The sequence below is a fragment of the Tauraco erythrolophus genome, chromosome 6 (genome assembly GCF_009769465.1).
Source record: "Tauraco erythrolophus isolate bTauEry1 chromosome 6, bTauEry1.pri, whole genome shotgun sequence".
Taxonomy (NCBI): Eukaryota; Metazoa; Chordata; class Aves; order Musophagiformes; family Musophagidae; genus Tauraco; species Tauraco erythrolophus.
The window spans coordinates 43,317,746-43,338,491 of record NC_141470.1 but is presented as its reverse complement, the minus strand read 5'-3'; the positions used below and the strand labels follow the sequence as shown (position 1 = coordinate 43,338,491).

At 38.7% G+C, this 20,746-nt stretch overlaps 1 protein-coding gene across 5 annotated transcripts in view; it reads right to left on the bottom strand.

The window, feature by feature from the left end:
* Positions 1 to 20,746, bottom strand: part of NPAS3 (neuronal PAS domain protein 3) — a 634,054-nt gene that overhangs the window by 572,975 nt on the left and 40,333 nt on the right. The gene's annotated exons all lie outside the window — the stretch shown is intronic.

Sequence of the window (20,746 nt, the reverse complement as noted above, 5' to 3'; positions counted from 1 at the left end):
CTGTTCAGTAGCACGCGTTTTAGAATTATTCTTTTAGAGTGGTAGTAGTGACTATAGTTAACTCACTCCTGTCATTACACAGGAAAAATCTGCACCCATCACTGTTTCACTAACAAGGACAATGTAAAAGCCTGATATACAACTCATTCACAGAAGACTTGACACAAGTATTCTTGGGATTCTTTCTACAGTGCGGTGGGTGGGTGGGGTCATCTAGCACTTTGTACTGAAAGAGAGAGACACATTCAATAAGTGGTCAGAGGCCATCTTTAAATTCAAAAGTAATGCTAACATTGTATTTTGGCTCCCTGAAAATGGTTTTAGCCTCCTAACTTTTACACCTGAAATTACTATGATGGGCAGATATTTTTCTGAAACGTCTAGATTGCTTCTTGTCAATGATGGTGATGAGTGGTGTTCCTCAGGGGTCAGTACTGGGACCAGTGCTATTTAACATCTTTGTTGGAGACACGGACAGTGGGATCGAGTGCACCCTCAGCAAGTTTGCAGATGACACCAAGTTGTGTGGTGTTGTGGACACGCTGGAGGGAAGGGATGCCATCCAGAGGGACCTTGACAGGCTGGAGAGGTGGGCCAGTAGAGAACCTCATGAAGCTCAACAAGGCCAAGTGCAAGGTCCTGCACATGGGTTGGGGCAATCCCAAGCACAAGTACAGGCTGGGCAGAGAATGGATTGAGAGCAGCCCTGAGGAAAAGGACTCGGGAGTGCTGATGGATGAGAAGCTCAACATGAGCTGGCAATGTGCGCTGGCAGCCCAGAAAGCAAATCGTATCCTGGGCTGTATCAAAAGAAGTGTGGCCAGCAGGTCGAGGGAGGGGATTCTGCCCCTCTACTCAGCTCTCGTGAGACCCCACCTAGAATACTGTGTTCAGCTCTGGAGTCCCCAACATAAGAAGGACATGGAGCTGCTGGAGCGAGTCCGGAGGAGGGCCACGAAGATGATCCGAGGGGTGGAGCACCTCTGCTATGAAGACAGGCTGAGAGAGTTGGGGCTGTTCAGCCTGGAGAAGAGAAGGCTCCGGGGTGATCTTCTAGCAGCTTTCCAGTACCTAAAGGGGGCCTACAGGAAAGCTGGAGAGGGACTATTTACAAGGACATGTAGTGGTAGGACAAGGGGCAATGGCTTTAAACTGAAAGAGGGCAGATTTAGGTTAGATATAAGGAAGAAATTTTTTACATTGAGGGTGCTCAGGCACTGGAAGAGGTTGCCCAGAGAAGTTGTGGATGCCTCATCTCTGGAAGTGTTCAAGGCCAGGTTGGATGAGGCTTTGGGCAACCTGGTGTAGTGGAGGATTTCCCTGCCCATGGCAGGGGGGTTGGAACTAGATGATCTTTGAAGTCCCTTCCAATCCTAACCATTCTATGATTCTATGGTCCATTGCTTTCATAGAGACCAGACCACAGCAGGTCGCACCAGATGCTGGCAGCTCAGCAGCTGAGAGCTCTCTGGCACTGGCACTCCTGCCAACTTCTGGTCAAATCTGACACAGAACAGATTGGAAGATATGTGGAAGAAGCAAAATAAAAGTTTGGGTTAGGATATACATGCTTCCATACATAAGCTGATGTCTGTAGCTGTAAAGCCAGTCTCTTTTGCTTGATCTGATTTTGTTAGAGCTGACAACTAGAGTTCAGATTTGTACCCAAAGTTTTCTGTATTGGACCATCCTGATTTTGGCTGGGATAGAGTTAATTTTCATAGTAGCTAGGATGGGGCTATGTTTTGGATTTGTGCTGGAAACAGTGTTGATAACACAGGGATGTTTTAGTTACTACTGGGCAGTGCTTGCACAGAGTCAAGGCCTTTTCTTCTCACCCCACCAGCAAGTAGACTGGGGGTGCACAAGAAGTTGGGAGGGGACAGAGCTGAGACAGCTGACCCCAACTGACCAAAGGGATATTCCAGACCATATGACATCATGCTCAGCATATAAAGCTGGGGAAAGAAGGAGGAAGGAGGGGACATTTGGAGTTACAGTGTTTGTCTTCCCCAGTAGCCATTAATGCATGATGGAGCCCTGCTTTCCTGGGAATGGCTGAACACCTGCCTGCCCCTGGGAAGTAGTGAATGAAATCCTTGTTTTGCTTTGATTGTGTGCAGCTTTTGCCTCACCTAAACCATCTTTATCTCAACCCATAAGTTTTCTCACTTTTGCTTTTCTGATTCTGTCCCCCATCCTCCCATGGGGGGAGTGAGCAAGCAGCTTCATGGAACTTAGTTGCTGGCTAGGGTTAAACCAGGACATGGACAGCTGTAAGGCATTGCTGTGTGAACTACCAATCACTCGATATGCTGCTATGTGACTTAGCTCATGAATATTGTTAGATACAGTTATATCGATGTAACATTTCAACAGTACAGTAATCATAGGAGCACCCTACATGTGAACTTGACATTACCAAGACAATTCAGTTGTTGAGAATACAAACCTATGTGGAAGAGGGATTATGGCTCAGCTGACAACTTTGGCACTGGTACCTCATCTATTCCATATATGTTTTTCCCATTAAGCTATGTAATATAAATACATTTAAAATGTTATTTAAGTTTCAAAGATAAATAGATTATAAAAATCTCAGATTTGTTAAACTTTTTTTGTTCCCTGAAAAATCCTACTACACAGAATAAAGCACAACTCATAGCATATTATTTGTTTACACATGAATTAAAGTTGCATGTTACCATGCAAAAAAATAGGGCAGCAGTTTAGGCTCTCTCCATACTGAAAGGAAGTTTTGAAAGACTTCCAGTTACTGAGAGAAAAAGAGTCTGTATATGAAAGTCAACATTTATAAGTCTATATAGGTGGAGTTAACAACCTCCCTTACTATCTCCAGTCTAACTAGAATTTGTGTGCCTGATCTGTCTGCACAACTGTTCACATCCCTCATGCTGGCCATCCAGTCTTCAGATCAAATATTTAATTTTTCCTTTGCTCCAAGCATTTAAGGTATTTGCATGGGTACTTCAAAAAGCCTATAAAGCAACATTTGTGTTAGTAATTCAGGCCTCACAATCCCACTAACAATCACCTTTGGCAGAAAATAAAAAGTTCAATAGCAGTTAACTCCTACTTCATCACCAAAAAAGTCTAAATGTCTCTGTGGGCTTCATCTGTTAATGGAGGTGGGGGCAAGGTGGGGAAAGTGGGGAGAACAGACAAAAAGAAAGCATAAAAATCCTGTGCATGAAAGCTATTCCTTTTGTGTTCACATAATGCTTTTGATATCCTCAAGCACAGAACACACAAAATGGTTTAACATCAGTTCTAAGAGTCTAGTGGCAAATTACCACTGCATCCATTTCAGAGCTCCTTTTATCGAGTCAGGTGTGGGTGAGCTTGTTGTTTCAACATGCCAAAGTTGCCAGCAGAGAGGATTACTCAGAGTGTATCAAGAGAGCATGGAGTGGGTGTCAGCTCTTAAAAACAAGAACTGTAATGCTTCAGCAGCACATCGTGAAGCAACAAGACTGCAAAAAGACCCTGCCCTCACAGCTCTCTGAACCTTAACATCTGAACATAACAGCTTAGCAAAGCAAGCACAGATTACAACTGGCACTGCACTCAAAACTCCGTTCTAAGTAAACAAAACTGAGTGTATAAATACTTCGCAAAGTACCCAAAATAATCTATTTGACAGTGTCCCTTTAGCTACTACGCCCTATAATTTCTTGAGTCAGAAATGGTTGAGTTCATTACGAGTTACAGCAATTGTATTCAAAAAGAAAAGAAACAGAAAACTCTCATGTCAAGTCTTCCTAAACATCAAAGGTGCATCCTTGCTGTAAATAAAGTTTTGTATTTACGGCACTATAGTTTCGCAACAACCTGTTTACTTGGAAGAAGAAGTTGTCTTTTGGGTACATAGAATGCGAGCTTTTCTTAATTGTCTCCGAACTGTTACATGTTTTAATGTCTGACATTCACTGTTAGTACAGATAAAAACATGGCGAAGCTTAGTGACATAGAATTCCCATTTATGTGATATGCAGATGAAGAATATTTGTAGTAGTAAATAAACAAAGCTATGAATAAAGTGTCAGCCCTTTCATAACAAAAAGATTATGTTAACTCTGTGCACTCATAGCTTCAGACTGGATTGTTTTCCATATCTTGTTTGTATCCTCTTAACTAATTCTTTAACCACACCAAAACATGTATCAGTTGCTTCTGAACGATCTACAAAACTGAACTAAAAATGGAGCTAGACCAATGCTTACACAAGAAATGCAGCTTATTACATTTGTCACACTCCAAATAAATATTGATTTCAATCTCAGAATTCTATAAAAGGGCTGGCATCAATTACACAGTACATCACAGTCATGATGCAAGTTACCTAATTCCAGAGATGCACGCAGCAAATCAATCATTCACATCCATGCACCTTGGTGAGCCAGAGCCACCACTACTTACCTTTATCTGAACTTTTAAATACTGCATTCATTTTGGAGTGGCATTATAAAGGAAAAGGTTTACAATGAAAAAAGTGTCAGCTAATCTGCCAAAAATCCTGTAGTAATTATAATTACCTCTATTCATGTCATGTGTGTTTTAATACATACACGAATGAGTAAAAGAGCCCTTAATGACAACAACATTATGAGGGGAGGTTTCCCTTTTACATTATCTATTTATTCAACACAAAATTATTAGGCTATTGTGATAAAGCAGCTAGAGTACAATGACTTTCCTTTAATCACTAATTAAAATGCTGATTGCCTGTTGAGTGAGACGTGCAGTTATGGTCAAACACCAAGTCCTATTGTGTGATAACAGCTTGGGCTGGCCTTACAACTGGGTGGGGTTGAATCACTGCTAAGTAAACAAACCCTCTACGGCTGGAAAACACAATCGCTTCAGCTCAATAAAATCCTTAAGTAACTTTTAATTTTACAGCCTTAGACAAGCTAATATTGCAGAGCACAAAAGTTCAGAGATAAAGAGACCTACCAGGTGCTGGAATAAACAAGCAATTACACAGATTATAGAAGAGCAGTACTGGGTTTGTATGAATTAATTTATTCTGTGTACAAACTGAGGTGGAAATTAATTTCATGGGGCCAAATTCAAAGGACCACTGGGACGTTATTGGCTTCATCTATTCAACTTCTTAAGTATACTCAAATTACACCTCTGCAATCCCACTGATAGCAACCCTGTGCCATCAGTGGGGTTTCACAGACGTAGCTAGGAGAACCCGCACACTCGTATTTCCCTTCCATCCTTGATTTTTTGCAAAATAAATCAGGTAAAATAAGACCTATTTGTCCACAGCCCTGTATTCTGTGTAAGAATTTAAGCTGATACTAGAAAAAAAATCTACGAAATGCCACTGTTCACATTGGACACTAACACATGATTTTACGCTCCAGGTTTCAGCGTGAAACAAGAAAAAACTGCTCTTGCGCACACACACAAAGTGTAGGACATGATAAAAACAGTAACATGGTATTTGTCCTTTACAAAAAGGACAGAATTATTTTTTAAGAAGAGGGTAAATTATTTCTAATTAAAACCAAAATAATCTAACAACTGATTCAAGTATTATGATTTTAGTTACAAGAACTACCACTGTAGGTCCCCGAATAGCACTGCAGCATTTGGCACTTTCCAAAATGGGGGGGAATGCTTCTTCTAACCATGGCTTGCTGCTATTCTAAGAAATCAATTTAACCCATAAAGTTAATACGGCATAGAAGAAACAAACACACATCATTTTTCATCAGTAAATTCATTCCTTTAAAAGGCCGAGTCTCATTGGTTACTAATTTAAGCCGGCTCCGTCACATAAATAAGTAAGAGCAAATTTGCTTTCTTCCAGTTCAACAGGTTTATTCTCTTAAGAGAGCAAATAACAATGTGCTGTTTAATGGACTAACCTTTATCACATTTCCAAATAATCACAAAGTTCAGTGTGTTTTGGTTGTTTTTTTTTTTTTTAAATACACAGTATAAATAATGATCTGGGCATACTATTGTTACAGTAATACGTGTACATTCACCTATTACTTATAGCCGGTAGTTACAGTTACAGAAACTTCAAATTAATGTTTTATTTAAATTACTTTTACATATGCACAATGTCACATGAGGGCAGAATGTTTTTTTTTAGTCTATAGCTGCAAACACTGTCTTCCGCATCTTTTTCCCAGTCTCTTTTCTGCCAGTTCCTTTTTATATATAAACACATATACAGATTCAGTCAAATCAACTTCCTTATAAGAATTACAGTATTTAAACAACAACAAAAAAAACCCTTGACCACTCCACAACTCTTCACTTGCTGCCTCATTTCTTCATTTCACCTCTAAGAACACCCATTTCACCTCTCCACAAGCCATCGTTTTCTGCAAGGAAAAACAGTATCCCTCACCCTTCAAACATTTTCATTGCTTTTTCTAGAATTTTTCTGTAGAAGACAGAAACTGAAAATAATTTCTTTATGTTTCTGTTTCAACTATAGAAGTGTATTTGGGTTTTGTTGGATTTTTTTCTTCCCTTTTGCTTGAATGCAACTGAAACTGAACTAAGTTGTTTTGTTTATATGCAGCTGCTATTGATATAGTAATTCATCTCACAAAAAGAGGACTCAAAAGTCCATGTTCTGTTCAGTATTTGGGAGTCTCGCACAAGGGCACAGGTGCAGGGAGCTCTCCCTCCCTGCCGATGCTGTACAGAGGGGCCAGTGAACATGCTACATCTTGCAGACTGTCAGCGCCAGACATACAGAAGTGAACGTGTCAGACCTATCTCCCACACCCTATGACTTATTACCAATCACAACTATCATGGATGGCATTATGCTTCACTTCGTTCTTTCCTCTCCAAATAAATATAACTACAGCTCTTCTACACTATTGCGTTGTGAGACCAGTGTCAGGAAACTACAACTGACATAACAGCCAGGATCCAGCCCACAGTAAGGAAAATCCATCAGTTAACCAAGTCAATAGCTGATCTAGTGTTCTGCTCTCATTGCCTCTGCCAAGCCACACCTCTTATATCAGTGGGTATTCTATGTAATTAAAGATATAAAAGGACAGTGTCAAAATCAGCTATAGGGCAAATCATAAATATTGTTGTTTCTACCAAAACTTCAAAGAAAGTTTTGTTTCTAAGTTTCTGTAGACCATTTGGTTATCAAAGCCACTGAGGTATTTTACAAAAGGCACCACTAAAGTACAGGAATCATTATAATTTTGAGAGACAAGGCAAATTCTGACAATAGCTACTGGTAGAAGTACTTCAGAATGATGGATAAAACAGCTCAGGCTCTAATCTTCCATGAACACAAACATCATTCTCTGAATCTCTGCCTATGTTTCTCAGGCTTTGCAGAAGTAGAGTTGTAGAAGGTATCTGAGTGCAGGACTAGAATCTAGAGGCACAGGTCTAAGCATTCAACAAAATTAAAACCTTGGGTTTATTCCACAAACCTCCCTTAAGCTTATAGCTCAAGTTCTTTTAACTCTTCTACTTAATACATTCAAAAACCCTCCAGAGGTATCAGTTTCATAACCACTGAACAAATAGTGATTTGATGCAGTGACCCATCTTTCTAGACAGCACCGCTTCAGCTTTCTTTTGATCTCTATTACCCAGCTGTCACCAAAGAGCTGTCTCTTATTGCCTATAGTACTCAGGTAGCTTGGCAAAAACAAAAATTTTATTTTTGGAGGTATATTGATTATGGAGCACTCCACTTGCCAAAAACTACACCTTTGTTATATACAGAACTGATATCCAGGAACATCATGCTATAGTTGCAAAGGACTATTTAAGATGGTCTAATTACAGCTGAGAAACTTGTATCCACTTAACTGGAAACATGAAGGAACAACAAGAAACACTAGGATGAGGTTAAAGGATGAACATACACATTATCCTTAAAAAATTAACACATCTTCTCAAAAGCTAAGTGTATTAGGCCATAGAAAAGTCTCACCAGGTAGATGGCAGAAGCCCACTGTCTTTTGACTTTTATAACAAAACAAAGCAAAAGACTAGAAAATAAACTGCAGAGATTCACTGTATATGAGCAGAAAGATTGGATGATCTAACTGGTCTTTTCCACATTTGAATTCCATGATTCAGTAGCCCTGAGCTTTATTTAATCTTTTCCAAAGCCTCACACAGTAGTAAACCAGACAATTAATTTATATCTAACAGCAAATATTTGTAGTTCAGTTCCAAAAATCTTTATAAATATTCACTTTCTCCCAAATCAAAACAGTTCTGTTCGTATCTACTCTAAATAATCTGACTGAGCACAACATTTCATAAGACAAATATATGATATCCAAATGGAAAGCATATAATCAGACAAACATATCACAGCCAAACAGAGAGGAGCAGCAGATGCTTGGATGCAAGAGCAGCCTTTAGGACTTCATCATCTATCACCATCACAAAGAACAAGGGAAATATAGCTAGAAGGATCTTCTAGCATCATCTCCTAAGTCATGTGCTATAATTTGAAGAGAAGTCTTACAGACTTTTGCCTTGTGCAAAATCAAGTCCAAATCTATGCCAAAGCACACCCTTCTAATATACATTCAGTTTACATTTACAGGCTACGCTGATGCGACAGTGTGTGTATATATAGAGAGAACGCAATTACTGTATTGGCATTATAACTCTAGTATTCCATACTTGTGAAGTATAATGAACAGTTAGCGTTTGAGTAGGTTACGTGTAAGTACATAACTTAAAGCTAATTTTATTAGCTGTTGAACAAAGTGCAGATATGCACACTAGTATATTTCCTTTTTATGAAAGGAATGTTTTTAATAAATAAGTACCATCTCAAAGTGGCTCATTACATGGACTGGGAAGCAGTCTAAAGCATCTAAATCAATTCAAGAAACTGTTGCCATTACTTGTACCCAAAAGATTTCGTTTGACCTTCCACAGTGTCTGAACATGCTCACATATGACTAAGAAAAAGGGCTGTATGGGTTTCCTCCATTTCCTTGTCCTAGCTCCAGGCAACACAAGGAACACTTTACCTGTCACATTTAGAGACAGTTATATCCCTCTCATCAGGATTTCCTTGATCAAAAACCTCAGATTCTTTCATTTTTTCCTTTGAGACCAAGGTTTCTAGATCTCATATATTTATTTAAGATTCCTGTTTCACATCTCGAAATGATGACCCAGTCTTTGTTTTTGTATTAACATGCCACACTAGCCTTGCGTTCTTTACTAAAACGTATGTTAGAATCATGATGCATGACACACCTTGTTTATCATTTAGGTATTTAGTTGGTGACTGGTCTGTTGTTGCCTGGGTCAATAAAGTTTAAAGAGAAGCACGGCTGAGTGAGGAAACAACATTCACAGAGACTTCCCTCATTAATTAAATGCCTAAATGAGAATTTCTTATATGGAAGGGCACTGCCAGAGGAGCCCCCTGCCTCCACCTGGAGCCTTGAATCATCTCTAGATGCTGTTTGAGACCTAGAGTCCTAAACTCAGGCATCAAACTCGTGTGCTGAAGCAAGCAGTATGAGCACAGCTCTATACCTGCAAGTATGTCAGGAATCTCACCAGTTCTCCAAGAGTTTTCATAGGTGATACTGTCAGCTATGTGAGTGGCTTGGGCCAATTCTCAATTACTTTTGGATAAATATCATTAGCTATTAAAAAAAGCAACCAAACAAACACGCATCACACCCCTACTTAAGTGTTCTTTGCTCCTTTTTTATACAAACACCCAAGTTTCTCACATTTTGTCATGGATGTTAATACTAAGACATGTGATGTCCATTAATACTTCCAGTGAAAACTAAGCAGTAAGAAGTTAACAAATTATTCTGCGAATGCCAAGGCATTTATCTGTCTCTTACCTACTCAAGAAGTAATGAGCAAGACCTTTTCTCATCCTTCCTTTCTCAGCGTTTTGTCCCTTATTAGTTGAATTACACTTCATGCCCAAGTCTTTCAAATTTTATCGCCACTTGCCCATACCATTCTTTTATACTCATCCAAAATAATTTGGCCCACTTTCAGCTTTTGGCATCATCCCTCAAGTTTTAGGTCACTGAAGAGTTCATGTTTAGTTAAACCAGACTCGTGTTAAACTTCCTTTCTTTGTGCCAGTGAAGTTAGTGTTTCAGCCCTTGCGAATGTTTCTCTGAAGAACAGATAATTGCCGTCACGTCACTTCATCACGCACCTGCTTCCTACAGAAAGCTACCTACCAGTTCTCTGAGTTTGCTGAAATGCACTTTCTTGAAGCCAACAGTCTTTAACCATGGGATAAATTACGTCTTCTGAAAACAAACTCCTATCTGACAGCCAGAAAGGCAACAGGAAAATTAATCAAAAAACTGAAAACTAGCCAAACAGTAGCCATGGAAATGCTAGAGACAGACAAATAAGGCCAAGCAACTGGAGGAGTGACTGGAAAGGCTATACATTTATTTCATACAGCCCCAACACTTTGGTCCTGCATTGCAGTAGAGGATTTTTGGACCTGCATGGCTTTACGTGAATGAAGTTAATTTGACCCTAACAGAGGCTCTGTTTCCTTGGCACTAAGCATAAGTAATTACCATTAGTGTCAGTGGAAGTTACATACACATGTTGAGAGGGGATTAAGCAGTTTATAAATGTTTACTTGGAAGGAAGGAGGACAGAAGAGGGACAAATATGCAGAAAGTTCTTGGGAAGGTAACGTATTTGGAAAAGTGCTCAGAATATATTAGCCTTATCCATAGTGTATGTCTTCATATGCAGACATTTATTTTTCATATATTTCTGTTCCTGAGCTGCAGAAACTGAAAAACATTCATGCTGGTGGTTTAGCAGCTTCACTTTATGATATTCAGGTGGTTTTGTGTTTGTTTTCTGCCAGTGCTCTGGCAAACTGGTTTCCTGACAGAACTGTGTAAGGAAGCAGGGAATTGCTTTGCCTCTTGCAGAGTTTGTAACCACTAGAAATACCCAATTTTAGAAGTTGCTTCATTTCAATCACGGAATAAAAGCAATCATGAACCAAGTTGAAAGAGCTTAAATTTCACATCCTTAGTAGCCTCACAAACGGCACCTCCCAAATCAGTAAGAAATAAATTTACTGCAATTGTGATTGAAACTTTTGAATAGCTAATATGTTTGGGAAAACATTTAAAGATAATTCATGATGAGAAAATCTGTTATGAATTAGCATTTGTTATTTATTACCCATTAGCTGCAAATAAATTTGCTTGCTCATAATAATACATTGTGTCATATGTCAGTTGCACACTAGATTAGATAAAGCACGTTGCTATGCAAACTTTCAAAATGCTTAAAATTAAAGTTTGGCAAAAGTTTCCACTTCCTAATGCTCTACGTGTTAACAAATTACAAGACCAGTAAATTTTAACAGAACAGTATAGACAAGACAGGCAGAGAGAATATAACAAAGCCTGGTAGGATACATTGCAAATGACAACTGAAACAAAATGCCTCCCACAGCTGTGGTTGTACCAATAGTCCAGGATGCAACAGAATTTTACATCATCTTTATCAGTGGGAAGCTGTTCAGATCTGCTTATCAGAGAGGATGGAAGGCAGAGTCATGCTCTGCCAGTTTCCAGGCCCCTCCATCTCTATTTTCATTTAGTTTCAACTTACAACAAGCTCTGCATCTGGCACACCCCTGCACTGCATCAGAGGGCTCTAGCAGAACCCCAAAACTAGGAAAGGTCTAAAGTCAGTTTAGACCTCCCCATGCTATTGCTGCTTATACTGTATTTAAATAAAAATAGTTTTATTGTGATTTTTAAGACATTAAATGTATATTTTGCTTATGTTTTTACAGGATTTCAGTTGTAACCAAGTATTAATATATCGTGATGTTACAAAATTGCTTTTGTTACTGAAAATAAACTTCAAAGCTTAAAAGCAGCACCATATCCCAATTTACTGAAATATTAGCTTTTCCAATAACTTTGGCTAGTTTCCTCTATGCAAAATCCACTATGGAAAGAAAGAACACTGTCAAGTCTTTTCAGCAAAATGGAAAATCCTTTCTTTAAAGCAAGGACACCGTTAATGTGTGTAAGGCTAGTCAGGTTACTTGTCCGTATTAAAAACTAAGTATTTGAAGATGCATACTTTTTTTGGGGAAGAAACACTAAGTTGGAACAGCATTCTTATGTACCAGAAGAAAGTAAATCTCCAAAATGTTTGTTACATTGGAAATGCCACTCTGGACTACACAGACAAAAAACATAGATCTCTGGTAACCGGATTAAAGGCCAAGGCCACAGCTTTATTGAAATACAGTAACTCACACTGCAGTATTATCTGACAGCCAATAGTCCTTGCAGTAGTAAATAATAGGAGCCCAAGGCAAAACACCATACACACTGGACCCCAAAGAAATGCAGTCCAGCCCTAATGTCAAACTCTTAAGTCTACCAATACACATGAGACTTGAACTCTTTTCTTTTGAGATACTAAAGGTGGGGTAACACCTGTATATGACAATAAAAATTTCCTTTGTAGTAACTCTTCCTTTCCTGCCTTCTTACTCCATGTACCCAAAAAATTTGTGACAGAAGGCTTCAACCAAAAAAATAAAGATTATTTGACCAAATCTAGCCAGACAGCCAGAGTACTGAATTCCCAGCACCTTTTCAGATATATTCAAGTAACCGTAATATCAGATACGGTGCAAGTTACTTAGTAGTTGATTCAATTAATGTATAAAGTGCGTGCATAATTTAGCATTGAAATCACCTATAAGTTTATATATGCGCTAATATACCTTGCTGAAGAAAATAACTTTGCTACTTGCTAATTTCTGACCTAATGCATCTGTATATCTTGAGCCAGCTTCACAAAATTACTTCAGCAATATGATACAAGGTCAATATTATTCTCCTGTACTTCAAGGGTTATAGATCTCTCTTAATGTGAATCAGAAAAAGGACGCATTCCCACATTAAGTTGTCCCCTTCCCAGCTCAATATTTAAAATCAAGTCCATCAATGCTGTTTCCCTCCTCTCTGATACTCCAAAGAGTATCACTTTGGAAGGAAAGAGAGTATACTTAACCTTTCTTCAAAAACATACCTCTTAATCTAAATTTTTTGTTAGTTTTGTAACTGAAGAAGCAGTAGAACAAAAGGAAATTACAGAAAGAGAATGAAAGCATTACATCCTCAGGCAACAACACTGGGAAGACCTGATCTTGTCTGTAATTCTTATTAGCTTGAACAAGACATTAACAAAATTTTGCTATGTATCATAGGTTTTATTTGTTCATAGACAAGTGAACTGAGCAATGCTTCAATCCAAACATACAAAAAGGGACAGACAAACTTGAAATCCCAAAACAGGAGGAACAGTCACTAAACCCTGCTCAAAACTGCAAGTTCTCCAAATAAACCAGGACCTTCCCGTAGCCTCATGACTTACGGACTCCTACTACATATCATTGTCTACTAAAGTACATAAGCAAATGAAAGACTGGTCATTCTCAGTCACACAGTACTAATAGACAAGTAGCTTTTTTTCCTCTACCTGAAAAAATAATTGCTCATGTCAATATACATGTGTTCTTAGTCCCACGGAAAACTTGCATAGGTCCTGCTCTTCTTCAGGAAGGTCTACAACTTACTACAATGTTATTAGTATTCGAGAAACAAATTACCCCAAGTTCTCTGAAAGTAGTCAGCTATAATCAGCTGATATAACAAGGTCATCGAGCTCAGAAGAAAAGCACAGGAGAAAAAAATGTTTTGCTATTTCAAGTTAAAAAGTCTCCTTCCCATTAACCCTTGCACCAAGTCCCAAAGGTTATATGAAAAGCAACAGGTTGCATTAGATTTCAACTGTTTCTCCCTGCTGGGTAAGTGCTACATGCAAATCCATTAAGTCTTTGGAGTCTGAAGCCTCTAACTGAATGCTCAGCCAAAAAAGGTGATAGAACAAAGTGCCTACTAATCAACTCAAATCATCCAGGAAGTGAGGCTTTGCTAATGAATTATGATAATTAACTCTAGGGATTGGTCACTGTGCTGGCAGACTACTACTTGCTCTCAGCAATAGGAGACAGATTAAATACACTTGTTCATATGCCTGACACTCTATTCCTACAGGTTTTGGAGCAGTGTCTCACCTCCCTGGAACCAGAAACCGAGGTAGCATCAATGGCCAGACAAGCCCCTGGCAGTCAAATTCAACACTTACCAACAGTCTGTCTAGGATAGCATGAGAAATGTACTTATTAATTCCTGTCATCTAAAAATTAGTGATTCGATGTAAACATATCACTCAGCATCATTCTTCTATCCCATGATATTTATTTGACTCTAGTTAACTGCTGGAGGTCCTGGGTTAAAAAATGAGAACAGGTTATAGGGTTATCCTACAGCTGAGATCACCATCAGTACCGGCAATGCAAAGAGCTCAAGGAATATTATGATCTAAATACAGAGCTGACAAATACGCAGTGGCACCTCAGCCCCATATCACCTTTAAATAATCCAGGTAGTACATACATGCTTAATTTTGCCAGCCCAAATCTTACCAGGCAATAAGGCAAACTGCCACCTAGCCACAATAAATAAAAAACAAAATAACAACAAAAAAATCTGAGAACAAGTTAAAAAACAATATCCAAAGAGTCGGAGAACAGTAAAATAATTGTTCAAGTCCAAATCTCAGGATGCTTCAGGAAAATAAACACCACACACAGTCCCCAGCCAACAGACACTTGCCTCAGATAAGAGGAGAGTATGGCGTTTTCTGTGTCTTATGTACAAGCCACCTTGTAAATACGTTATTTACACTGCAGTGACCCAAGAAGCTGGGTTCTTTGTGGAAGAAGAGTGATGCAAGAAGTGCTAATGTCACTTACAGCTGTGTGTGGACACCCCAGAGAAGAAATGGTGCTGGAGATCCTAATGAGAACTGAGGGTGAACAGCACACAGTGAAATCTAGGTTTCCAGCCTCTTTTGAAGAAGAGAGGGGGCAATTTTTAACTTTGAAGCCCCTCTTCACTTTGTCACCACTGTGGGTTATGACTGAGGCAGCTCAAATCCTGCCCCTCTACCAGCAGATCCAGCTTCACTCTGAGAACCTGAGCTACTTGTCAGGCATGAGGCAAAGCTACCCTTCCAGCTGTATCATCTACAGCTGAAGCTGTGCCGCAGACAGGTGATCAAAACCTGACTTTTCAGGATGTCAGCTCACCTCTGCTCAAAAAAATATTCCAAAAATATTCAAGTTCATCTGTCTGGATTTATGTATGGCACTTGAGTACCCATGCTTCCCTCTTTCCTTCTGGTGGCTCTCCAACTCTTAGCATGAACATAGCAAGTGGCTTCCTCACCACTGTAAAAGCTAAAGGCATCACTGTCACTGGCAGACCTCATTTAAACTCCATAGCACATGTATAGACTCTTCCATAAGCTGCTGCTGCCTTCTTCAGGCTAGCTGCTACAGGGTCAGAAAAGGTCCCTAAGGCCAGATCAGTCAGCAAGATCAATTTTCCCTTCACAGAGATACAAGCAAGAAGAGAAGAGGTAGTGAGAAACCCAGGGCAGGTGCGCAGTTTCCGTAGTCTTCACATCAGTGGCACCTATAGTATCATAGCAGTCAATTCCTATGCAGGTGGGGATCCTTGTTTTTGGCTAAGATGCTATGCCTTTAAAACAGACAGCATAGTGTAACAGAAAATTTCTGTTCCAGTATTTTGCTGTTCCTGGTAAGGGGAATAACCTTTCAATCTTTTTGCAACCGCTATGAGGCTTACGCAAAGGAAATCCTACTTGGATTGCTTTTAAACCAGAATAACCTGCCAAAATATTCAAGGGAAAGAGCTCATGATAGGGTTATATTCTTTTCTGAAAGCTTAATTTAGACAACTACCAGCAGATCCCTTCATGGACACAGCAAAATCTTAAACTCTCTCTATTTGACTGTGCTTGCCTAAGGCATTAAGTTCAATCCACCATGTCGCACCTCAGTAACTCGACACAGACTAGGAAATTCTTACAGTCAGCTTCCCCAAGGGATTTGTTAAGTTTCACATACATTTAGTTGTGCAGTTGGCCTGTTCAAATTGATAAACTTGTTGCTCAGTGCTTCCTGCCGCAGATTTTGTCACTAGGAAAAATAAGCATTGGAGTGGGAGAAGGAAGGCTACTATGTTTCAGTAATAATTACTTTTTTTTTAAATAATTACACAAGCATTACCATTCCTATCTCTTCTTGAGAGGCATTTATTTTGCAGAAGAGACAGGCAGATACTCTGCTGATGGGCACATTAAAAACGCCACAGATAATGACATTCATCTTGCCTAACACGTGAAAAATGAATAGAGCAGACAGATACAAAAATAGTATTCAATCCTATCAAACATAAAGGAGTAATTCACCACATGAACATCCTGTGTATCCGAACAATACACATATATAATATGCAGGTTACTAATAAAGACCTCAGTCTGGAAAAGCACTTAAACATTCTTATTTTTTAGCAGGTGAGCAGTGCATTGGAGTCAATGGAATTATTCACTGGATTAGAGTTAAAGCATACGTTTAAGTATTTTGTTGGCTGAAGGCTACTATGACCCACATGTAACTATTAGATTACTTTTATAATACTATACTATATAAACATCAGTATGACACGTTATTACAAAGTAAAAGCAACTTCCCCCACTCCCCTCGACTGATGCTTATGGGTATAAGAATTACTAATCTATGATATACAGCACAAAGCACAGCTTTTGTCGGCATTGGCAGAAGACGAACAGAGCAGAAAGGCAGCAGGAAAGGGAGGCTAAAGAAATAAGAAGGAGCAGCCTCCTTTCCAGAAAGGTAACTGTATGGACCTACAGCAAGTAGAGAGCCTACGGTGCTGGCAAAGAAAACCAGGGATGGCAACAGCATCAAAGAAAAGCAAGATATGATGTGCCTTTTCATCAGTCTTTAGCACACGCAAATTAAAACTTTTTCTGTATCCTGCAGAGCTCCTCTATTACTTGTCATTACTATTGTGTGAGATAGAAAGCATTTAGTCCTCAGTGTGTAGCACAGATAGCACGTTAGCACACCAGACTCCTCTTTCAGCTACAGTCATGTATTTTGATGACAACCCAAAAAGAAGCAATTACTTTCTCCATCTTTCCTCAGATGCCTTTGTTATAAACTACAAAAAGCCTTATTATCAATCCCTGCACCTAAACTGCACAAGGATTTCCAGTGATGGGATGAATTTACAAAGATGGTGCATTGCAATACCAAGGACAGAACCACGTAAACCAGTATCTCAGCTTCATAGCTCTGCAGCGATCAGTGGTCTGCAGTTTGTGCGATACTCAAACAGTTACAGGCTTACAAACACCGTGTGGCTGAGCTTGTGGCCTATCAGAAGGCTGAAGATTTACAACATCAGAACCAGGAATCACAGTCTTCTCTAAAGAAATTCAGTATATCATCATAGGCTTTTTTTTTTTAATACAGTATGTTAAAAACATGAAGTTCATTTTGCAGTACGTAAACTCAATTTCTTTAACAGCTAAAAATCACACCAACGAAAATATATACGTGTATTTTCAAAAAGAGGATAAAGATCACCAAAGTTATAAAGATTTAACATAGGTAGAAGAAAAAAATATATACTCAAGGTATTTCAGGACATAGAACCTAAAAGGTCAAGTGTTTAAAAAAAATAATAAAATCAAGATGTAGAAAGTAGGTACGTATAGTTTCATGGCAAGTTCTGAAAGAGATTACTTATGAACTGGGACATGCAAACTGATATTTAGGTGCAAGAGAATATGACTTAAGATTATTTTCAGATGCAGTTATAATACCTGTGCCAATAAACAAAATCACATCTGTCTGTACATAAGTACAGACTCAAATCAGGCCTATCTCAGAAAAAACCCTCAAAACAAAACAAACCAACCAACCAACCTCACCTAAAAAAAACAACCAACCAAACAAAAAACTCCCACCCCAAAACACCCCACTGCCAACCTTGGGCCAGTATCTCCTGCTTTTCATGAGGAAAGTGTCTCAATAAGCTGACCAGGCTACAGAAGCTTTCATTCTGATTACCAGCACTGCACCTGCCCTGTGGGGACATAGGACTTCACCTGACTCAGTGATTAGAACTTCGCAGGGAATGAATAGCTAAAGTTAAGGCAGCTACACTTTCTTCACAGTTGAACATAATGGTTGTCAGCTTGCGCAAGAGAATCTACACTAAAGGGAAATTTCCCCTTCCTGACATGCAAAAGAGCCAAACAACAGCCCACCTGCAGTAACCTGTGTCTTGTAACTACACTACTGTATGTTCTACAACAAAGGTTTTATACCTACTCGATTATATATTTATTTTTCATTGGGGAAAAATAATTGCAAAATCCACAACACCTTTTTTTAATCCCTGACTTGCTGTATTTCAAGATGCAAAAGCTTTTTTACAGTTATAAATGACTGGTAAAAGGAACAAACCTCTAAACGTTTTGTTGGAATTACTTGTCCTAATTTCACATTACAGAAAGACTTCATTTATTCTGCCTGAAAGAGTGAATGTATTGATAATAGCTTTGCCACCTAATTTGAAACTTCTCTTTAAAAACACATATAAAATGTTGTTTTCAAGGAATTCTTTTTTTTTTTAATGTTTTCTTTCTGTGGATGCAATATTCAGCTTCTCTTCCAAATATTTGGATTAGCTTACCAAGTAATCTAACTGACAGGGATAGCTTAGTTAAACATACAGTACAATTGGGAGATAAAGGGGGACGTTTCTCAAAAAATTTAGTTATTACATATGCAATCTATTTCATAAGGAGTTCTCTTGAGATGGATACGAGCCACCTTTGTGCAGGCAGAACAAGCTCTTCCACCAATATGCACGCAAAGACTGAAGAACCATGTAAAACGTACTTCACGCTCTTGGAAGAAAAACTGTGAGAGCTCTCATTTAAAGAATAACACAACATCCAGTCAATCTACTCAATCAAGCTATCTATAGTTCTCTTTTCAAGCCAGCTGTAGTTTATTGCTAAACTGAAGGTTTCTGTGCTGCCCTAGTAAGAAGTAGTTGATTCTCCTGTCTGAGAATATCAAAGCTCTCAGACAACAGTCTCTTTGCTATTTTTGGTGATGTTCAGTGATGCTTCATCTCTTTCAGAGTGGGACAAGCATATAAGAAAGAAAGAAAAATAGCATCTATACTACTTCTAAAGAGCTATGATCAAGTACAAGTCTTGATAACTAGGATTTTGAGTAAAGATAAATTTCATTTTATCATAGTGAAATCCTGATTCACTGGTGGCCAATGAAAAACATGTTAAATTAGCAGGAATTATTTCATCCCTATATTAACTGTATATGACCTAGTCCTGCAGTTCTTATCACTAGTCATAGTACTTACTTTTATGAAGCCTTTGTTTGCTAGTATTTGGACTTCTCACACTGTAATTACAGACTGTATCTTGGAGCATTTATTTGCAGAATTGGGCCCTTAAGCTGCAAAACTCCTCTTTTAAGGAACATAATTTTTATTGAGCACCACAAACTGCTTAACCTTCAAATAGGTTTTATTGGCATCTTGAACATTATCCAACTTCTGAAGGTAGAAATACACTTTTCTCAATAATCACAATCACCAGGAGACAAACTAGACAGTGAATTCTCATACTCTCCTCATTTATTCAATACTCCCTACTCCACACCTTAGCTCCGATATCAAATTAAAAATTCCTGCATGTGCTATATTCTGTAGCAGAGGACTTCTAAAGAAGAAATTACGATGTAATAAGACAAACAGTACCATTGTATTTTATAACAATTCATACGGTCAAAGCAAAGACTACTCAAGTAATGTTTGTAACATCTGTGTTAGGCAATGGGGCAAAATCCCACCAATGAGGAGACTGAGAAAAATAAAGCAATGTGACTTACCTAAGGTCGTTTGGAAAAAGTCATAGCAAACTGAAGAGTAGAAGCCAGGAACACCAGACACCTTAATCTTAAATGCATTTTTTTAGACCAACCATCTCTAGAAACATCCTCTAATAGCTCAGAGTCACCTCTAGAAGCCAGTGATTCAGAGCCAAATCTACTGGTAGAATCCAGCTGCTTTTCAACACATGCTCTGTATATGATGGCCCTAATAATGACTTAATTGGGTAATCTTGCCTTGAATAGTTAACAGCTGATCCTACTGGCACCACATATCCAACTTAGAGCTCATATGCTGTTGTCTTCTCTACTGCTTGTTGCACAAGAAAAATATGGCCAGGCTTACCCACTTCCTTTGCCTCACTGATACTTGAAGCACTTTCTGACCCCTGCAGCTGTTTCCAATCTGACTGAAATTAGACCAGACAGCAGATTCTTCAGTGAAGTACAGGGTTACTGAACCAGCAGAGAAGCAAGAGAGCAAAAGGAAACTAAAGCCATTTTTACGCACTGGCTCCATCCTCTACGCAGTTGAGCTATAGCTCATAAATTATGTTTACAGTTAAACCATGGATTGATGCTGACCTCTTTCTATACTTAATTTTTGTTTACCTTTAAAATGGGAATAGTGGACTGTCTCCATCAGGAAAATAAAAAAGGTTAAATTTATTACTATTATTAGCATCACACTACAGATCAGGTAGCATGGCGATATGTGTAAGAATATATGTATATACATAAATCTGCACAGTATAAAGTGGTCTAAAATCTCCAGATCTCTGTCCCACGTATTTT